The sequence below is a fragment of the Orcinus orca genome, chromosome 6 (genome assembly GCF_937001465.1).
Source record: "Orcinus orca chromosome 6, mOrcOrc1.1, whole genome shotgun sequence".
In the NCBI taxonomy this organism is placed as follows: domain Eukaryota; kingdom Metazoa; phylum Chordata; class Mammalia; order Artiodactyla; family Delphinidae; genus Orcinus; species Orcinus orca.
The window spans coordinates 32,861,034-32,880,362 of record NC_064564.1 but is presented as its reverse complement, the minus strand read 5'-3'; the positions used below and the strand labels follow the sequence as shown (position 1 = coordinate 32,880,362).

Below are 19,329 nucleotides of genomic sequence, written 5' to 3'. Positions count from 1 at the left end.
GCTGGGATGACCCTCCGCTCATCCAGGGTTTCCTGTGTGGGTGGAGTGACCAGAGAGGAAAAGTCTTGGCTATGGGGACAGGACTGTCTGCCTCATCGTAGCGGGAGCATCCTCTAGTCCCACTGGGATTATTGCAATGTGCAGAGTGGTGGAGGCAGCTACCTCTTAATCCCAATGAGGATGCAACAAGGGGAATGGGTGCGGGGAAATTCATGGGGCACCCGTGAAAGGTGTGTATAAGGGTAATGACAGTTGGGCCCCTTTGTGGAACTTGTGGGATTTCTCTGCAGCAGCATCTTGTTCAACTGAGGGAGGAGGACCCATCTGGCTGTGGCTGTGGGGACTGGCCTCAGGGGCCTATGGGTGTGCAAAGACACCCCAGAACTACTGTCCCTTCCCTTTCCACCCATGGCTGGACATGTGTGTGTATTGGCATCAACACTGATTTGTATTCCCATATAAAACGGTTCCTCCTAACAAACTATGACCACGTTTCACAAGAACAGCTTGCTCACAGGGACAGCAGGGTTGGGGGAGAGGTGTCTGTGGCCCCAGATCTGGGTGGGAGCTGGGATCCATGCAGAGGAGTGTGGAGGCCTCAGTCACCATCTTGTGGGTGCCGGCAGAGACTTCGAATCATCAGAGCAGGGGAAATGACCCTCTCATAACGGTGAGACGAGCAAACAATGAGGGGCAGAGCACAGACCCCTGCTGTCTCCCCGAACTGCCCCCCCTTGCAGCCTGCTTAGCCCCCGTCATGGCCTGTGCTGGCCCACCTCTGAAGCCCCTTCCTCCTAACGCACTCAGATACTCTGATCCTTTGTGAACCCGCCCTGGGCCTCACCCCCCTTCCCTGCTGGCCAAAGCCTCTTCTCCTGCTTCTGAGTTCTGATTCGTTCCCCAGGACCCAGGCGGGGGTTGGGACAGCAGAGACTACCTAATTCGCCCTCCTCCTCCCTGAGATCTTCACAATCACCTTTGTATGTTTCTGTGATTTTAACTACTGTAGATACTTCATGTGAGTGGCTATGACATGTCCTTTTATGAGTGGCTTATTTCACTTAGCATAATGTCTTAGAGGTTTATCCATGTTGTAGCATGAGACATGGTTTCCTTTTATTTCAAGGAAGGAAATATTTCATTCTATTTATAGACCCCATTATCCGTTCATCTGTTGATGGACATTTGGGTTTCTTCACATCTTGGGTATTTTGGAGAATGTTACGATGAATGTGGGTGTGCAAATATCTGTTTGAGATCCTGCTTTGAATTCTTTTGGATACAAACCCAGAAGTGGGACTGCTGGATCACATGGTAGTTATATTTTTAATTTTTTTAAAATTTGTTATTTATTTCTGGCTGTGTTGGGTCTTCGTTTCTGTGCGAGGGCTTTTTCTAGTTGCGGCGAGCGGGGGCCACTCTCTTCATCGCGGTGTGCGGGCCCTGTCACTGTCGCGGCCTCTCGTTGCAGAGCACAGGCTCCAGGCGCGCAGGCTCAGTAGTTGTGGCTCACGGGCCTAGTTGCTCCGCAGCACGTGGGATCTTCCCAGACCATGGCTCAAACCCGTGTCCCCTGCATTGGCAGGCAGATTCTCAACCACTGCAGCACCAGGGAAGCCCCTATTTTTAATTTTTTGAGGAAACCTCATATTGTTTTCTATAAGGGTTGTCCCATTTTACACGATCACCAACAATGAGAAAGATAGTCACCATCAAGAGCTTTGTAAATATCCATCTTATAAAACTGTTTATGCTTTTAGCACAGCTGTAGATAATCACAATTATGTATAATAATTATATTTTGGGTTATATATGGTGTCATGTAAATCATATTGCCTTTGGCTTCTTCTTTCAACATTCTTACTTTAAGAAAAATGGATATATTAGATGTTCTTTAATTTTTTAATTATTTATAATTTTGCATTGTATGCATACATTAATAATAATTTATCAGTTCCCTTGTTGGTGAACTTTTATAAATTATAATGTGACAGGGTAATCAGTTCCAGAGGAAAAGTTTTTCCTTTCAGAACTTTGAATATTTATTCCATCGAATACGGCTTTTGTTACCGTTTTTTCAAATTATGCCATCAGTACACCCTTTCATGGTGGGTGATCAGTTTCCTTGCTAATTGTTTTTTTTTAAGATTGTCTTTTGTCTTTTGTGTTCTCCAGTTTCTTGACGTGTGATTAGTTTCAGGTTAAAAAAGTTTATCCTCCATGTGATCTATTTTGCTTCATTAAGTGATACCACATTCTTCATCTCATCTAGAACATAATATTATCTTTTTCAAATGTTACTTCTACTCATTCTCTCCTGCCTCTACTTCTAGAACCCTGGATATATGTATATTAGACCATCTTATATATTCTCTATGTCTTCATCAGCTTGGACGGCTGTAACAAAATGCCATAGACCTGGTGGCTTGAAAAACAGACGGTAATTTCTTAAGAGTTCTGAAGATTGAAAGGCCAAGATCAAGGTGCCATATTCAGCTCCTGGTGAGAGTTCTCTTCCTACTTTTCAGATGGTTGTCTTACTGTGTCCTCACGTGGCAGAGAGAAAGACGGATCTCTCGTGTGTCTTTTCTTCTAAGGGCATTAAACCCAGTATGAAAGCACCATTCCCATGACCTAATTACCTCCCAAAGGCCCTATCCCCAAATACATTGAAGGTTAGGGCTTCAACATAAGAATAGGTGGTGGGGGGGATACACGTGCATAGCATTCTGCCCCTGGTACCCAAAATTTGTGTGTTTATTGTATGCAAAATACATTCATTCTATCCCAACAGCCTCAAAAGCCTTAACTCATCCCAACATCAACTGTAAAATTTTAAGTCCAAAGTCTGATCTAAACACCATCTAAATCACATATGGGGGAGACTGGAGGTACTATTCATCCTGAGGCAAAATTTCTCTGTAGTTGTAAATCTGTGACCCAAACAAGTTAAGTGTTTCCAAATACGATGATGGGACTGGCATATAATAGACATCCCTACTCTGAAAGGAAGAAATGGGAAAGAGGGAAGTGATGACAGTTTCCAAGCAAGTCCAAAGCCTAGCAAGGCCAATCCCATTAGATCTTAAGGTAGGAGAATAATTCTCTTCGGTTTGAGGCTTTGCCCTCCAGGCCCACTGGGGTGGCAACATCATCCCCACAGCTCGGTGGGGCAGCCCCACTCCTTCAGCTTGGTGGGGTGCCACCCACACTGCAGCTCTCTGTAGGGCCTCCACTTACACCATGACTCTCTGTGAGGGCGACAATCTCACACTTTGAAACAGAGGCCCCCTGGGCCTGTGGTGGGATTGACAGACCCGATGACCTCGGAATCACCTTTGGGGTCCTTCTTCCCTTTTCTTTAAGAGGAGTACACAGGGCTTCCCTGGTGGAGCAGTGGTTGAGAGCCTGCCTGCCGATGCAAGGGACACGGGTTCGTGCCCCGGTCCGGGAAGATCCCACATGCCGTGGAGCGGCTGGGCCCGTGAGCCATGGCCGCTGAGCATGCACGTCCGGAGCCTGTGCTCCGCAACGGGAGAGGCCACAACAGTGAGAGGCCCATGTACCGCCAAAAAAAAAAGAAATGAGGAGTACACATTCAAGGCCGAATTGCTCTAGTCTCCCATTCTGTAGAATCCAAGAATTCTGACAGCCTTCCCTCATTCTGCCCGGCTTTCTCTGTCCCCTTTAGTTCAAACTGGCAGTGTCCCTGCTGGTTTAATCCTTCTCTATTCCTGGCCTCTGCTGAGATGACAAATTAAATTAATAGCACACCTGCTACACCCTTCGAGTTTTCTTCAGAACAAGCTTTCTCACTTTCAAATATGGATAGGCTGAGAAGTTGCCAAATCTCTAAGTTCTGATTTCTTTTTTTTTTTGCGGTATGCGGGCCTCTCACTGCTGTGGTCTCCCGTTGAGGAGCACAGGTTCTGGACGCGCAGGCTCAGCGGCCGTGGCTCACGGGCCTAGCCACTCCGTGGCATGTGGGATCTTCCCAAACCGGGGCACGGTCCTGTGTCCCCTGCATCGGCGGGCGGACTCTCAACCACTGCGCCACCAGGGAAGCCCTCTGATTTCTTTTTGCTTAACAATTTGGTCTTCAATTTCTCTCTCTCCTGATGAGTTTTACTCTGAGCGGTGATGAGGAACCAAGCCACTTCTTCCAAACTTTGTTCAGAGAGCTCCTCAGATGAATATTCAGTTTCATCACTCACAAGGTCTACCTTCCAAATAAAACTAGAACACAGTTCAGTCGAGTTCTTTGCCACTTCGTAGTAAGACTTGCCTCTCCTCCAATTTCTAATAACGTGTTCCTCATTTCTGTTTGAGACCTCACCAGAATTGCCTTTAACGTCCATATTTCTATCTGTTCATGATTATTTCTGTATTCTCTACAAAGATGGAGATTTCCTCTCCAGTGTGCCTCTATTCTTTCTGAGCCATCGCCAGAATCACTTTTAATAGGTAAGGGCTGAAAGGCCTTTATGGTGATCTCAGCTCTTTTTTAGCATGCACTTCAAATCTCTTTCAGCCTTTACCTACTATCCAATTCCAAGGCCACTTCCACATATTTAGGTATTTGCTACTTCTTGGTACCAAAATATGTCTTAGCTCAAGGGACTAGAACAAACTACCACAGACTGGGTGGCTTAAACAACAGATGTTTATTTCTCACACTTCTGGAGGCTGCAAAGTCCAAAATCAAGCCACCAGCAGACTCTAGGTCCATAAACTTCTCATTCATAATTTCTGACCATTTCTTTTCTGTGCTACATTTTAGCTAATTTTTCACATCTGTCATCCATGTCATCCACTTCCTCTTTATCAATATCTGATCTTTTTCCCATTCACTTTGATATACAGATGTGTGACGTTTGTATGTTGAATTTCATCATACACTATGAAATATTCAATTTCAATGGTCAAGATTTACTAACATAAATCATTTTTACCCAAAATGACAGTGCTACCAGGACTCTGCCTTCACTGGCTGCCCCTGAGAATTGGACCGAGCAAGCCCTGTGGGGATGAGGACCCAGAGGTCTGGTGGGATGGGGCAAGGGGGGACCAAAGGCAGCCACAGCAGCTCACGGCAGCATCTCCAGGGAGAAGAACATCCCAAAGTGAGGCTGCCAAGGGCTTGGCACGTCACAGACCTTATTTCCCTCAACTAGCACACCTCAGTGCCTACTCTTATAGATCAAAGAACTAAAGGTCTCAGAAGTTGCCAACATTACTTGCTCAAGATCATGGCTTCTAAGGGCCTGGGCCTCCTCCATGTCACCCCAGTGTCTTAGGGAGGGAGATCTGCAGGCAGAAGTCTGTGGTGCTGTGTGAACTGGGCAAAGTCATTCCCCCTCTCTGACTCAGGACTCTACATTTCTAAAAGAAGAGGGAGTGGGCTAATGAAGACAGCCCTGGCTCTAGGATTCACACCTCAGAGGGCAGGAGGTGTGCCCAGGCCCCCTGAGAGTGGGTATCTTGGTCTAGGGCCTGCGCTGCCAGGGCCTCACGGAGGAGAATGAGACCCGCGGCCCTGCACTCAGGGCCACTCATTCATCAGTCCTGGTGCTTTCCTCCACCCAGCCACCCAGCCTCAGGGTCAGACCCTGCTCTGTCCCCACTTCCACAGTCCCACAGAGGTCCTGGGGCGCTTCCCACCCAGAGGCCGCACAGTGGGGAGTCGATGACCCACCCGTGTCGAGGGGGTCTCTGGGCTGCTTGGCTGTTGGCCAGGGCAGAGAAAAGATGAAATTCAGTGACTCAGGGCACCCGGGCCCTGGTCATAGTCGGCCCCTCAGGCCCTGCAGTTTAGGCCGTCTCAGCCTTCAACAGAGGCCCCAACGCACCCGTGGCTCCCGGGGCCAACTGCTGTGCTTCTGGAGTCGGAGCGCTGCCCTCCAGCACTTCCCCCACGCCTGGAGCCCAGCCGGGGGCAGCCGTGGCCATGTCCGGGGACCCTCACAGCTCCAGGGTGGCCACGGGCAGCAGCAGCAGCCAGAGAAGGGCCGCAGGCTGGCTTTGGCCTTGGGCGATCCACGCCTCCGTGCCCATTGCCAGGGTTGCTGACTCCGGCCTCACCCTACCCTGGCCCTGCCTGACCGTGCCCTGACCCCACCGCAGCCCAGCCCTGATACCACCCTGACCTTCTTAATAACCTTTGAAACAACTCTACTAACATATAATTTATATACCATGAAGTTCACTTATTATTATACAAGGGACAATTCAATGATTTTCTGTACATTATTAAAAATTTATTTACTTTTTTATATTTAAATAAACTTGTTTAGATTTATGAAAAAGTTGCAAAGACAGTACAGAGTTCCAATATCCCCTTCACCCACTCTCCCCTAATGTTAGGATCTTATATTATTATGGCATATTTATCACAACTAGTGAGCCAATATTGAGACATTAATATTAACTGAAGTCCATTCTTTCTTGTTTTAAATTTTTTTAAGCTTAAGGTGTAGAGCATAATGATTTGACTTCCATGCATCATGAAAGGATCATGAAAGGACCATCAGAATAAATTTAGTGAACATCCATCATCCCACATAGATACAAAATTAAAGAAATAGGAACAAAATGTTTTCCTCTGAGGAGAACTCTTGGGCTTTACCCTATCGACTGTCATGTATAACATACAGCAGTGTTAATTATATTTATCATGTTGTCCATTACACCCCTAGTAACTATTTACCTTATAACTGGGAGTTTGCACCTTTGACTGCAGCTAACCAATTCCCCCTCCCCCAATCTCCCGCCTCTGGTAACCACAAATCTGATCTCTTTTCCCATGAATTTGTTTGTTTCTATTTGAAATATAATTGACCTACAATGTTATGCTAGTTCCTGTTACATAGCATGGTGATATGGTTATTTCTATACATTTCAAAACGATAAATAGAGTTATGATATGTCACCATACAAAGATATTACATAATTATTGACTATATTCTCCACACTGTACATTTCATACTCATTTATTTTGCAGCTGAAACTTTGTACCTCTTAATCTACCTCACCTATTGCTTTCTTCCCCCCAACACTCTCCCTTCTGGCAAGCACCTGTTTCTTCTCTGTATCTATAACTCTGTCTCTGTTTTGTTATGTTTGTCCATTTGTTTTCTTTTTTAGATTGCACATACAAGTGTAATCATACACTACTTGCCTTTGTCTGACTTACTTCACTTAACATAATAAATACCCTCTAGGTCCATCCATGTTGTCGCAAAGGGCAAGATTTCCTTCTTTATCAGATATGTGATTTGCAAGACTTTCTCCAAGTCTGTAGCTTCTTTCTGTTTTTATACATCCTTAATTTCTCTCAGCAATACTGTGCAGTTTTCAGTGGACAGATCTTGCACCACTTTATTAAATTTATTTCTAAGTATTTTATTCTTTTCCATGCTACTGTGAATTTCTGTTTCATATTTTTATACCTAAAAATGCAATTTATTTATATAAGAAATGTTGCTTCCTACAACCTTCCTAAACTTCTTTGTTCATTCTAGTCTGTTTCATTTTGTTTTGGTGGTTTCATTTGGGTTTTCCAACACATAGGGTCATGTCCTCTGCAATAAAAGTTCTAATTCTACCATTTAAAGTTGGATGCCTTTAATTTCTTCTCTCCTACCTTCTTTCTTTTTCCCTTCCTTCCTTCCTTCCTTTTCCTTCCTTCCTTCCTCCCTTCCTCCCTTCCTTCTTCCCTTCCTTCCTTGCTTCTTTCCTTTCTTTCCTCCACTTCTTAGAGACTACATTTATAAGGACCTTGCTTTTTAAATATGGTCTATCAATCTTTGTCTTTAAAGTTTTTCATCTATTCACATTTAACGTGATTATTGATATGGCTGGAACTACATTTTCCACTTTGCTATTTGTTTTCTGTATGTCTCTTATCTTTCCCCACACTTTTGAGACAGGCTGGGACCTGGGACCCTTTGCTGCAGTGCTACAGCAGATTTCTGTAAACTGGTGTATGCGTGGGTCACAGCCCCACCTGTGGGTTAGATTTCTACAGATGACATACAACTGTCTGGTTTGCAGGCTTGATCACCCTGGTGGGCAGTTTACAGGGTGCAACCTCCTTCAGAGGCCCTTTCTGAAAGCTTGCAGGTTGGTGCCTGAAGAGACAACTGCAGGGGGCAGGTTGAAAGAGCAATCTCTCTCTTTCTCTTTTTCAGTCTTTTCTGTCCCTCCTCCCTTTACCTCTCCCTTGATCCTTATACCTGCACTCCCATCCCCTTTATCCTGAAGACTTCTTGTTTGTGTCTAAGTTTTTGTCATTGGTATCTTTGTTTTATGAGTTTTGTCTGTCCAACCGCTCCTACAAGTCTCTGCCAACATTGTGGGCATGGCAGAGCACTTAAGCCTTGAAATACAAACGCATCCCACATTGTCTGAGACTCGACTCCAGCCTTGGGTTACTTAGTGGGATTTTAAAGAACAAAAAAAGAAGAGAGGGGCTTGCACCTCTCTCCTCTGCCTTTGCAATGTAACTATTCTGCCTGGACTCTCAGGGACTCCCTGATCCATCTGTAGTCCCCCAGACTGAGGGAAAAAAAGAGGCCTTTTTAAACTCAAGCAGGAAAACTGAGATCTCTGATTTTGTAAAAATTAACGTGTCTGGCTTAAGCTTGTGGCTTTAATTAATACAGACCTCTGTGTATTATCAAGTATAATACTTCTATTGTACCTATGCTTACTGGAAGTCAATAAGTTCGTATTGTTTCTGAGATAAAATCTACTATCAAGGAAAATAACCTGATAGGATTAAACTTTTAAGTAAATATAACTGGATAAGAGCTTTCTAGTAAACTCTATGGGAATAATCATGTTTTCAAAATGTCCATTTAGAATAGTCCCGCCAGATTTTGGTAACTTGAAACTACATTAAGTTAAATGATAGGAATCCATCGAGTATCCAGGCCCTTTCAAAGAAGATGAAATATTGGAACCGTATTTGCTAAACAGGCCTAAATTTACCTACTTTTGTTTCCTTGTGAGAGGGAAACAGGATGTTTGGATTTATTAGACACATACCTTGCATCACATTAAGGAAAGAAATTGTGCTTTGGGAAGATACATGGGATCTTCCCATGGGATCTTCCCAACAGGTTATGGGATATTCCAATTAGGGAATGCTAATGTAAAAGACAGTTCATGGTGGCTTAAGGAAAGTAGGATGTGTGCTTTCAGAAAAGAACGTATGAGGAATGGAAATGTATTTTGTTAGAAGGAAAAATGTGATTTTGTCCTACAGCTGGTTATTTCTGAATGGAAAAAAGAAGGCACGAAATACGGCTACAGTAAGTTGCAGAAGATTTGTGGAAACGGAATGTTGAGAAAAGAATTTTGTATGTGGTCAGGATTTTCTAAGGTTGGATTAACTTTAATTAGGTAACTGGATCTTATCAAGAGTAGGCTGATATAAGACTGGATTTGGTTTCTTTCTCTCATAAGAAAACAACATTTTCTGGGAATGCTCCTTTTGATAACAGATTGTGTGAGTTTCTGTGCCTTTAAGTGAGCTGTATTTACTTTTGAAATCTTTTTTTTTCCCCACCTTTGCTCAAGGAATAATTGTATCACAGCAGCCTATGAGTCTATTTGACTGGGTGTTTTAAAAGTTCTGGAAATGTTTGACAGATTTCCCAAATATCAAATTCTAATTGAAATTCTTTTGACTTCAGTTAATTTTGGGATGCTTCATGGGGCCCCTGGAGCCTCCAAACAGAGATCCGAAACTAATTGTGTTCACTTGGTATGTTAAATTACATGGGAAACATTGTCCCAACTCACTGTTGCCTGTGTCAGATGGAATCATCAGGCTCTCCCTAGTTTTCTCATAGCTGCCAAACAGATAGGGGAAAAGGGTTTGGGGTTGTTCTGCTGTCTAGTCCCTCACCTTATTCTATGTCCAAAAAAAAAAAATCCCCTGTGGGAATACTCCCCATGTAGGCCCATAGGTCCTGACCCCCGTGGCATTTTCCATTGCACCAAACCCCAATTCCTCCAGGAGTTCCTTTTTTGCACCTCTAGGACCCCTTTCACTCAAGGCCTTGGCAGCCCATACCATTTGTTAAAGACTACCTATTGGACGGCCACTTCCAAGCAGCCCACATCCTAGGCTTTAGAGATGCTCAGACTCGAGGAATACCCCCAGCATAAGAAAATATTATAGGACAAAAGCCTCCTGGTAGACGTCTCTGGGACACTGGACTTCATTTCTAGGAGCACTTTTTCACGGTTTCATATTATTCAACATGGGATGATCCTCGTCTAAGCCAGAAGAAACATCTCTGGAGCGTATCCTTAGAAATTGGAAATTTTCAAAACAGATGGCCTGAAAAGGGAGAAACTTAAACTCTATTGTAACATTGCCTGGCCATTGTATAAATTGGGGAATGGAGAAAAACGGCCTGAAAATGGGGCTCTGTAATATCGTCTTGCAATTGGATCTCTACTGTTGCACGACAGGGAAATGGACTGAACTTCCCGATATTCAAGCCTTCATGGTCCTGGGAATTCCCTGGCGGTCCAGGGGTTAGGACTCTGAGCTGTCACTGCTGAGGGCCTGCGTTCGATCCCAGGTCAGGGAACTAAAATCCCACAAATCACGTGGGGCTGCCCAGAAAAAAAAACAAAAACCTTTCACATGGCCAAAAAATACCATAAGTAACATCAAAAGACAAATGATTGGAAGAAAAGTATATCACCATATAAATCAATATCTTTCACAGTTTAAGGGATAATATCCCCACTTTATAAGAACTTTTAAAAATCAAGAAGAAAATACCAGATGTCCTATAGAAAAATGGACACAAGACATGATCAGACAGTTTACCAAAAGAGGTATAAAGAAATGAAAAGATGTTCAGCTTCACTCATGATAAGAGAAATGCAAATTATAACTACACTGAGATACCATTACTCACTCACTCATCAGCTTGACAAAAATTCAAAAGCTTGACAGTACTCTGTATTAGTGACACTGTTAGGAAATAGACATTTTCATATATTGTTGGTGGGAATGCAGAATGGTAGAAGCCTTTTAGAGGGCAACTGGCCAATATTTAAACTGTATATACATACCTACCTATTGACACAGCAAGCACACTTCTAAGAATCTAAAGAGTCACTTGCAATTTTATGAATATACACAGGCACACGGTTCTTTTTCACAGCATTATTTACAGTTGCAAAATATTGAAAATGGCTTGAATGTTTAAGTATAGGAGGCTCTATCAACTGCAGCATATACACAATGGAGTAAAACGCATGTGAGAAAAAGTCTGAGAAAGAAGATATTAATGAAATATTATGCAGGAAATGTTATTAAGTGAAAAGAGCAAAGGGAAAAAAGCATATATAGTTTTTTACCTCTTGTGTCAGAAAGAAGGAAAAATAATGAACATAGTATTTGACTATATATCCTCAGTCTTGGGCAGTTTATCTTTATATGTGTGTTAGAATTACAAAGAAATCTTTAACTCTTTAGTAGGTTTGGTTCTTATAGCAGTATGGTGAAGCAGTTTTGAAACTGTTTTGGATGCATTATAGGATTCAGCAAATGAGTACATATGTCTATGTTGTTGGGAGCCTGGGTTCTCACTGTGGAAGAGAAGTCATACAAATATGGAATGGGACAAAGCAGGGAAGAATCCCATGAGGATGAGCGGGAATTGGAAGTACTGGTGTGAACTTAACATTTGGTAAGATCTGTATACGTGTGTCTGTACATGCTTATGTGCCCATGCATATTTGTATGCATATATATTTGTATATGTGTGTATACACCCATGTATTTTCTATGTCTGTGCACTGGAAAGTCCAAGAAGAATGCTCCAGTAGCAGTGAGCACATCTAGCATCCAGATCTTAGTCTCTAACACCATTTTCCATTAGTGGAAACCCTGGCTTCTTGGCCTACTGGCTGCTTCCAGGGTTAGGATAGGGTAAGTACAAGATCATTCTGGATCCAGAAAGTAAAAACGTGCTAAAAAAACATGTTGGAGGATGACACTAGGACTGGGGAGACAGTTTGAAGGGATTCCCACCCACTGGCCAAATCTGGGATGATTTGAGCACCAAACTACTTGAGTACACTTATAAACCATTGGGAAGAAAAAGAGAAACTTACAAGTCTATAACAATAAATATATAAGTCAATGAAGTCTATTGCTTACAGTAGAATGCCAGTGGCAACTGGTAACTTCACTTTTTCCTCCTCATATCAACAGCTTACACAATCATAGTACATTTATTAAAGCTAAGAAAGTAACCTTGGGACATCACTATTAGGAACTTCACACGGTATTCAGATTTTCCACTATCGTCCTTTTTATGATCTAGGATCCAGTCTAGGATGTGACAATGCATTTAGTTATCATGTCTCTTTAGTGTCCGCAAATCTGTGACAGTTTCACTGTTTCCATCTTTCATGACCTTGATACTTGAAAAGAGCTAGTCAGCTATTGTATTGAATGCCCCTCAATTTGGGATTGTCTGAAATTTCTCATTAGACTTGCATCATGGACATTTGCAAGAATACCACAGAAACGAAGTGTACCATATCAAGGGGTACATGTGCCAACATGATTTATTCGTGGTGATGTTAACCTTGATCACTTGATAAAGGTAGCTTTGGACAGGTTTCTCCAGTACAAAATCAACCATTTTTCTCTTTGCATACCCTGTTCGTTAATTAGTAAGTATAGCTCATACTCCTGGGGAGGGCAATTAAGCTCTACTTCCTGGAGAATGGACCTTGTGATTAGAATAACAACACAGTGACTGTGCTTCTTACACTCCCCCACCCTACAGAAGAGAGTGGCCCAGTATTTCCTGGACCCCAAACTAGCAAAAGACAGCCCAAATAGGCTCATTCCTCCCTGGATGGAACGCAAGTCCTGCTGACAACACCAGGTGAGCCCAGCAGCACCAGCAGGTGGTATCAATTAGGACCCCTGATAACAGTAAGTGGTGAAGGGAAGTGCTCTCTTTTCTCACAGGACTGACACTCCCCTCCCCTCACCTAGAGACACTAGGTAGTTGGCTGGTAGCAGCCAGGGCAATTCTGCCAAAGAAATACATTCCCACAAAGTCTTCTTTATCCCCACATACCTGAGACTCCCCATCTACATGCAAGACACCTGGCAGCTAGGCAGCACCAGCAAGGACATGTCCCCTCTCCCCCACCTTAAATTGCCCAGCAGAGGAAGAGATTCCCCTCCCCTACTGAAAGATACCAGGTGGCCAGGAGACAGTGGGAAGGGGGACTCTGATACATCAGTGGCTCAACCAGTGAAACTTTTCCTATTTGGGGCCACAGCATCCCCTACTTAGAGACACAAAGAAGCCTGTTTTGGGAAGCTCCATCCACACACTCCAAAAACAACAGCAGGGAAAAGTGGGGGCCAAAGTGTTACCAAAGAAACCAAACAGATTCACAGTAAAACAAGAGTTTTGAAAACTGTCTTTGGAACAAACACAGCCCACAGCGCTAGGCCAGGATCTGGGGGCCAAACCTAAAGACAGAATGACTTCCTGCTAAAATGAAAGATTTAAACAAGATGCAGAGTCCCTTAACATCACAGCTAAATGTTCAGGATACAACAGAAAATTACCCATCATGCCAAGAACCAGGAATCACAAATTAGAAAAGACAATCACCTGACACCAATACTGAGCTGGGACAGTAAAGCAGCTATCATAAAAATGCTTCAAGCAATTGTAAGTTCTCTAGAAACAAGGGAAAAGGTACAAAATTTCAACCGAAAGAAGGTAAACAAAAAGTGCGGTGGAAATGATACAAATGAAAATTAGAAAATTTAAAACTCATTGGAGTGGGTCAATAGTAGAATTCATATGACAGAGAATGGAATCAGAGAATTGAGGACAGGTCAATATAACTTAACAAATCTAAACAACAGAGACTAAATAGACTGGGATAAAGAAAGAATCTCTGGGACAAGAATAAAAAAGCTAACATTTATGTTATCAGAGTCCCAGAAAGAGAGAATGGGACTGATAAACTATTTAAATAAATAATGGCTGAAACCTTGCCCTATTTGGCAAAAAACTTAAGTGTGCAGATTCAAGAAACCAAGTGACTATTAAATAAGTCCTAATATATCCACACTAAGACAGCATATTTAAAATGATGAAAACTAAAAACAAAAAAAATATTGAAAGCATCCAGAAAGAAATGATTCATTACCCATAGGGGAGAGGGAACACACCAATTCAGATGACAGCACATACCATATGAAACGTTGGAGCTCACAAGGAGATGGCACAATCTTTTTCTTCAAGTGCTGAAAGAAACGACTGTCAACTGATGAATGTGCATCTGGCAAGACTATTCTTTAGTAATGAAGTGCAATGAACATGTTTTTAGATGAAGGAAAACTGAAAGAATTTGTTGCTAGCAGACCTACCCTTAAACAATGTCTAAAGGAAGTTCTTCAAATGGAAGTAAATGATAAAAGAAGAAATACTGGAGCATTAGGAAGGAAGAAGAAATGAAACGAACACAAATATGAGTACATACAATAGATTATCCTTCTACCCACAAGATCTTAGAATCACATGTGATAACTGAAGCAAAACTGATAATACTGATACTCTAGAAAATAATATTTTAAAATGGGAAAGATAAAGGGACCTAAATGAAAGCAATGTTTTCACAGTTAACTACAAGTGGTAATATACCATGATAAGGCACATATGTATATTGTAATACTCAGAGCAACCACTAAGAAAACTACAATGAGATGCACTAAAAACATTAAGAATGAATCCAAATAGAATCTTAAATAATAAACCAATAACCCACAGCAAAACAAGAAAGAAGTAACAGAAAAATGAGAACCAGAGGAAACACATGTAAAATAAAGAATAAAATGGCTAACTTAAGCCCTCACATATCAGTAAGTAACAGTTCTAATTACACCCTTCAAAAGAGAGATTGTGAGGGTGGATTAAAAATCATAAGTATATGCTGTTTATCAAAGTCAATGACATAGGAAGATTGAAAGCAAAAGGGTGGGAAAAGACATATCATGCAATCAATTTTAAAAATCAGGAGTATACTAAAGTAGATTTCAGGGCAAAGAAATTTATTACAGACAACAAGGGACATTACTTAATAATCATGAATCAATCCACCAGGAAGATGTAACATTCCTATATGTATATGAACCAGATGACAGAATGCATGAAGGAAAACCTGAGAGAGCAGATAGAGAAATTGAGAAAATTTATTACTATTGACAATTGTTGGTATTGTTCTATCAACTGACAGAACTACTGGAACAACAATCATCAAGGATGTAGCAGTCCTGAACTCCATGATCAGATGCCAGGATCTAATTTATACACACACACACACACACACACACACACACACATACGTATATCATTCCACCCAAGGACAGCAGAATATATGTTTGTTTTTCCAGCACCCATGAAACACTCACCAAGACAGTCCATATACTGGGCCATAAAACACACTTCACCAAATTTAAAAGAAAGGGTATATTCTTTAACCACAATGGAATCAAACTAGATATAAATAACAGACAACAGGAGAACCTCCAAAGACCTTGAAATTGAACAACACAGTAATAAACCATGGGTCAAACAGGAAGTCATTTCAAAGGAAATTTAAAAAGACATAGCACTGAATGAAAATACAACATATCAAACCTGTAGAATGCTGCTAAAGCCAGGATGAGTGGGAAATATTTTACACTAAATGGCCATGTTATACATAAAGAAATGTTTCAAATCAGTAGTTAAATTCACACCTCAAGAAACTTGAAAAAGTGGAGCAAAATAAAGCTAAAGGAAGCAGATGGATGGAAATAATAGAGACAAAAACAGAAATCAATATCATTCATACAGAAAAACAAGAGGTAAGGAAACAAAAAGTTGGTTCTTCAAAGAGTAAAATAAAATTGATGAACCTCTTATAATTATGACAAAAATAAGAGAGAAGATACAAATCATCAGTATCAGGAATGAAATGGAATATCAACATAGACCCTGTAGCCATTAAAGGATAATAAGGAATTACTATGCACAGTTTTACTACACTCACGAATTCTGTGTCTAGAGAAAATGGAACAATTCCTCAAAAACCACATTCCAAAATTCTAGATAAAATAGATTATCTGAATAGAGACATAACAACTATGGAAACTGAATTTATTACTTAAAAATTCCTGAAGGAGAAATACCCAGGCCCAGATGATTTCACTGGAGTATTCTACCAAACATTTGAAGAAGGAATAATTTTATACAGTCTCTTCCAGAAAACAGAAGAGGGAACATTTCCTAATTTATCTTATGAGGCCATTGTAACTTGATGCCAAAAGCAGACAAAGTACAAAACTGTAAAAGTACATACCAGTATCTCTCATGAAGATACGTGCAAGAATTCTCGACAACGTTAGCAAATTAAATCAAACCATGTATAAATAGCATGATACCTTATGACCCAGTAGATTTAATTCCACATATGCAAGGCTGGTTCAATATTAGGAACTCAGCAATGAAAAAGAGCAAACTATTGATAAAAGCAAGAACCTGGACGAATTTCCAGAAAATTACATTGAGTGAAAAAAGCCAATCCCAGTAGGTTACATACTATATGATTCCATTTCTATAATATTTCTTAAAGTGAGAAAACTATCAAGAAAATAGTAATGGTTAACATGGGTTAAAGGTGAGATTAGGGGGACAAGAGAGAGGTGGGTGTGACTAAAAAGGCAACATGAGGGATCTTTGTGGTAATGAAACTCTCTTGTGTATTTAGTGCGAATATATGGACATATGCATGTGGGAAAACTACATGAGGTAAATACATGCACACATACAAATTCATATATGTGAAACATGGAAACCTGAATATGATTGGATTGTATCAACGTGAATATTTTTGTTAAATTCCTGTACTATAGTTTTGCAACATGTTGCCACTGGAGAAAATCAGGAAGGGTACACAGGATCTCTAGTTTATTTCTTTCAATTGTATGTGAATGTACAATTATCTCAAAATTAAAAGTTTATTTTTTAAAAAGAACCAAGGTAAATTTTAAGCCATAAAAACTCTGTAGAGACTCCTGCCATAATCTTGGAGGTACTCGATCCCATTTGGGTTAGAGAAAAAATTTTAGGACACATTTTAGGCCTTTTTCTTAAATGAATTTTACATTATTTGGGTTAGTTGGAATTCACGTATTCCCGCTACGTTTAACAAATGGACGATGAGGTAGTCTCATCCAACAGAGGGCAGACAGCAGAAGCAAGAAGAACTACAATCCTGCAGCCTGTGGAACAGAAAACACATTCACAGAACGACAGACAAGATGAAAGGGCACAGGGCTATGTACCAGATGAAGGAACAAGATAAAACCCCAGAAAACAACTAAGTGAAGTGGAGATAGGCAACCGTCCAGAAAAAGAATTCAGAATAATGAGTGTGAAGATGAGTCAGGACCTCGGAAAAAGAATGGAGGCAAAGATCAAGAAGATGCAAGAAATGTTTGACAAAAACCTAGAAGAATTAAAGAACAAACAAACAGAGATGAACAATACAATAACTGAAATGAAAAATACACTAGAAGGAATCAATTGCAGAATAACGGAGGCAGAAGAACGGAAAATGACATGGAAGACAGAATGGTGGAATTCACTGCTGCAGAACAGAATAAAGAAAAAAGAATGAGAAGAAATGAAGACAGCCTAAGAGACCTCTGGGACAACATTAAACGCAACAATATTCGCATTATAGGAGTGCCAGAAGGAGAAGAGCGAGAGAAAGGACCCGAGAAAATATTTGAAGGGACTATAGAAGAAAACTTCCCTAACTTGGGAAAGGAAAGAGCCACCCAAGTCCAGGAAGTGCAGAGTCCCATACAGGATAAACCCAAGGAGAAATAAGCCAAGACACATAGAAATCAAATTAACAGGAATTAAAGACAAAGAAAAAATTTTGAAAGCAGCAAGGGAAAAATAACAAATAACTTACAAGGGAACTCCCCTAAGGTTAACAGCTGATTTCTCAGCAGAAACTCTACAAGCCAGAAGAGAGTGGCATGATATACTTAAAGTGATGAAAGGGAAGAACCTACAACCAAGACTACTCTACCCAGCAAGGATCTCATTCACGTTCGATGGAGAAATCAAAAGCTTTACAGACAAGCAAAAGCTAAGAGAATTCAGCACGACAAAAACAGCTCTACAACAAATGCTAAAAGAACTTCGCTAAGTGGGAAACACAAGAGAAGAAAAGGACCTACAAAACAAACCCAAAACAATCAAGAAAATGGTAATAGGAACATACATATCGATAGTTACCTTAAACGTGAATGGATCAAATGCTCCAACAAGAAGACACAGGCTCGCTGAATGGATACAAAAACAAGACCCATGTATTTGCTGTCTATAAGAGACCCACTTCAGACTGAGGGATACATTCAGACTGAAAGTGAGGGGATGGATAAAGATATTCCATGTAAATGGAAATCAAAAGAAAGCTGGAGTAGCAATACCCATATCAGATAAAATAGACTTTAAAATAAAGAATGTTACAAGAGACAAGGAAGGACACTACGTAATGATCAAGGGATCAATCCAAGAAGAAGATATAAGACTTATAAATATATATGCACCCAACCTAGGAACACCTCAATACATAAGGCAACTGCCAACAGCTCTAAAAGAGGAAATCAAGAGTAACACAATAATAGTGGGGGACTTTATCACCTCACTTACATCAATGGCCAGATCATCCAAACAGAAAATTAATAAGGAGACACAAGATTTAAAATGACACAATAGACCGGAGAGAGTTAATTGATATTTATATGACATTCCATCCAAAAACCACAGATTACACTTTCTTCTCAAGTACACACGGAACATTCCCCAGGATAGACCACGTCTTGGGTCTCAAATCAACCCTCAGTAAATTTAAGGAAACTGAAATCATATCAAGCATCTTTTCTGACCACAATGCTATAAGATTAGAAATCAAGTAAAGGGAAAAAAACACCAATACATGGAGGCCAAACAATACATTACCAAATAACCAAGAGATCGCTGAAGAAATCAAAGAGGAAATAAAAATATACCTAGATACAAATGACAATGAAAACACGATGATCCAGAACCTATGGGATGCAGCAAAGGCAGTTCTAAGAGGGAAGTTTATAGCTATACAAGCCTACCTCAAGAAACAAGAAAAATCTGAAATACACAATCCAATGTTACACCTAAAGGAACTAGAGAAAGAAGAACAAACAAAACCCAAAGT

The 19,329-nt window shown here is 41.0% G+C and overlaps 1 protein-coding gene across 3 annotated transcripts in view; it reads right to left on the bottom strand.

Moving 5' to 3' along the window:
• The window catches only part of FAM240B (family with sequence similarity 240 member B), a 187,873-nt gene that overhangs the window by 97,128 nt on the left and 71,416 nt on the right, over nt 1–19,329 (bottom strand). The window lies entirely within an intron of this gene.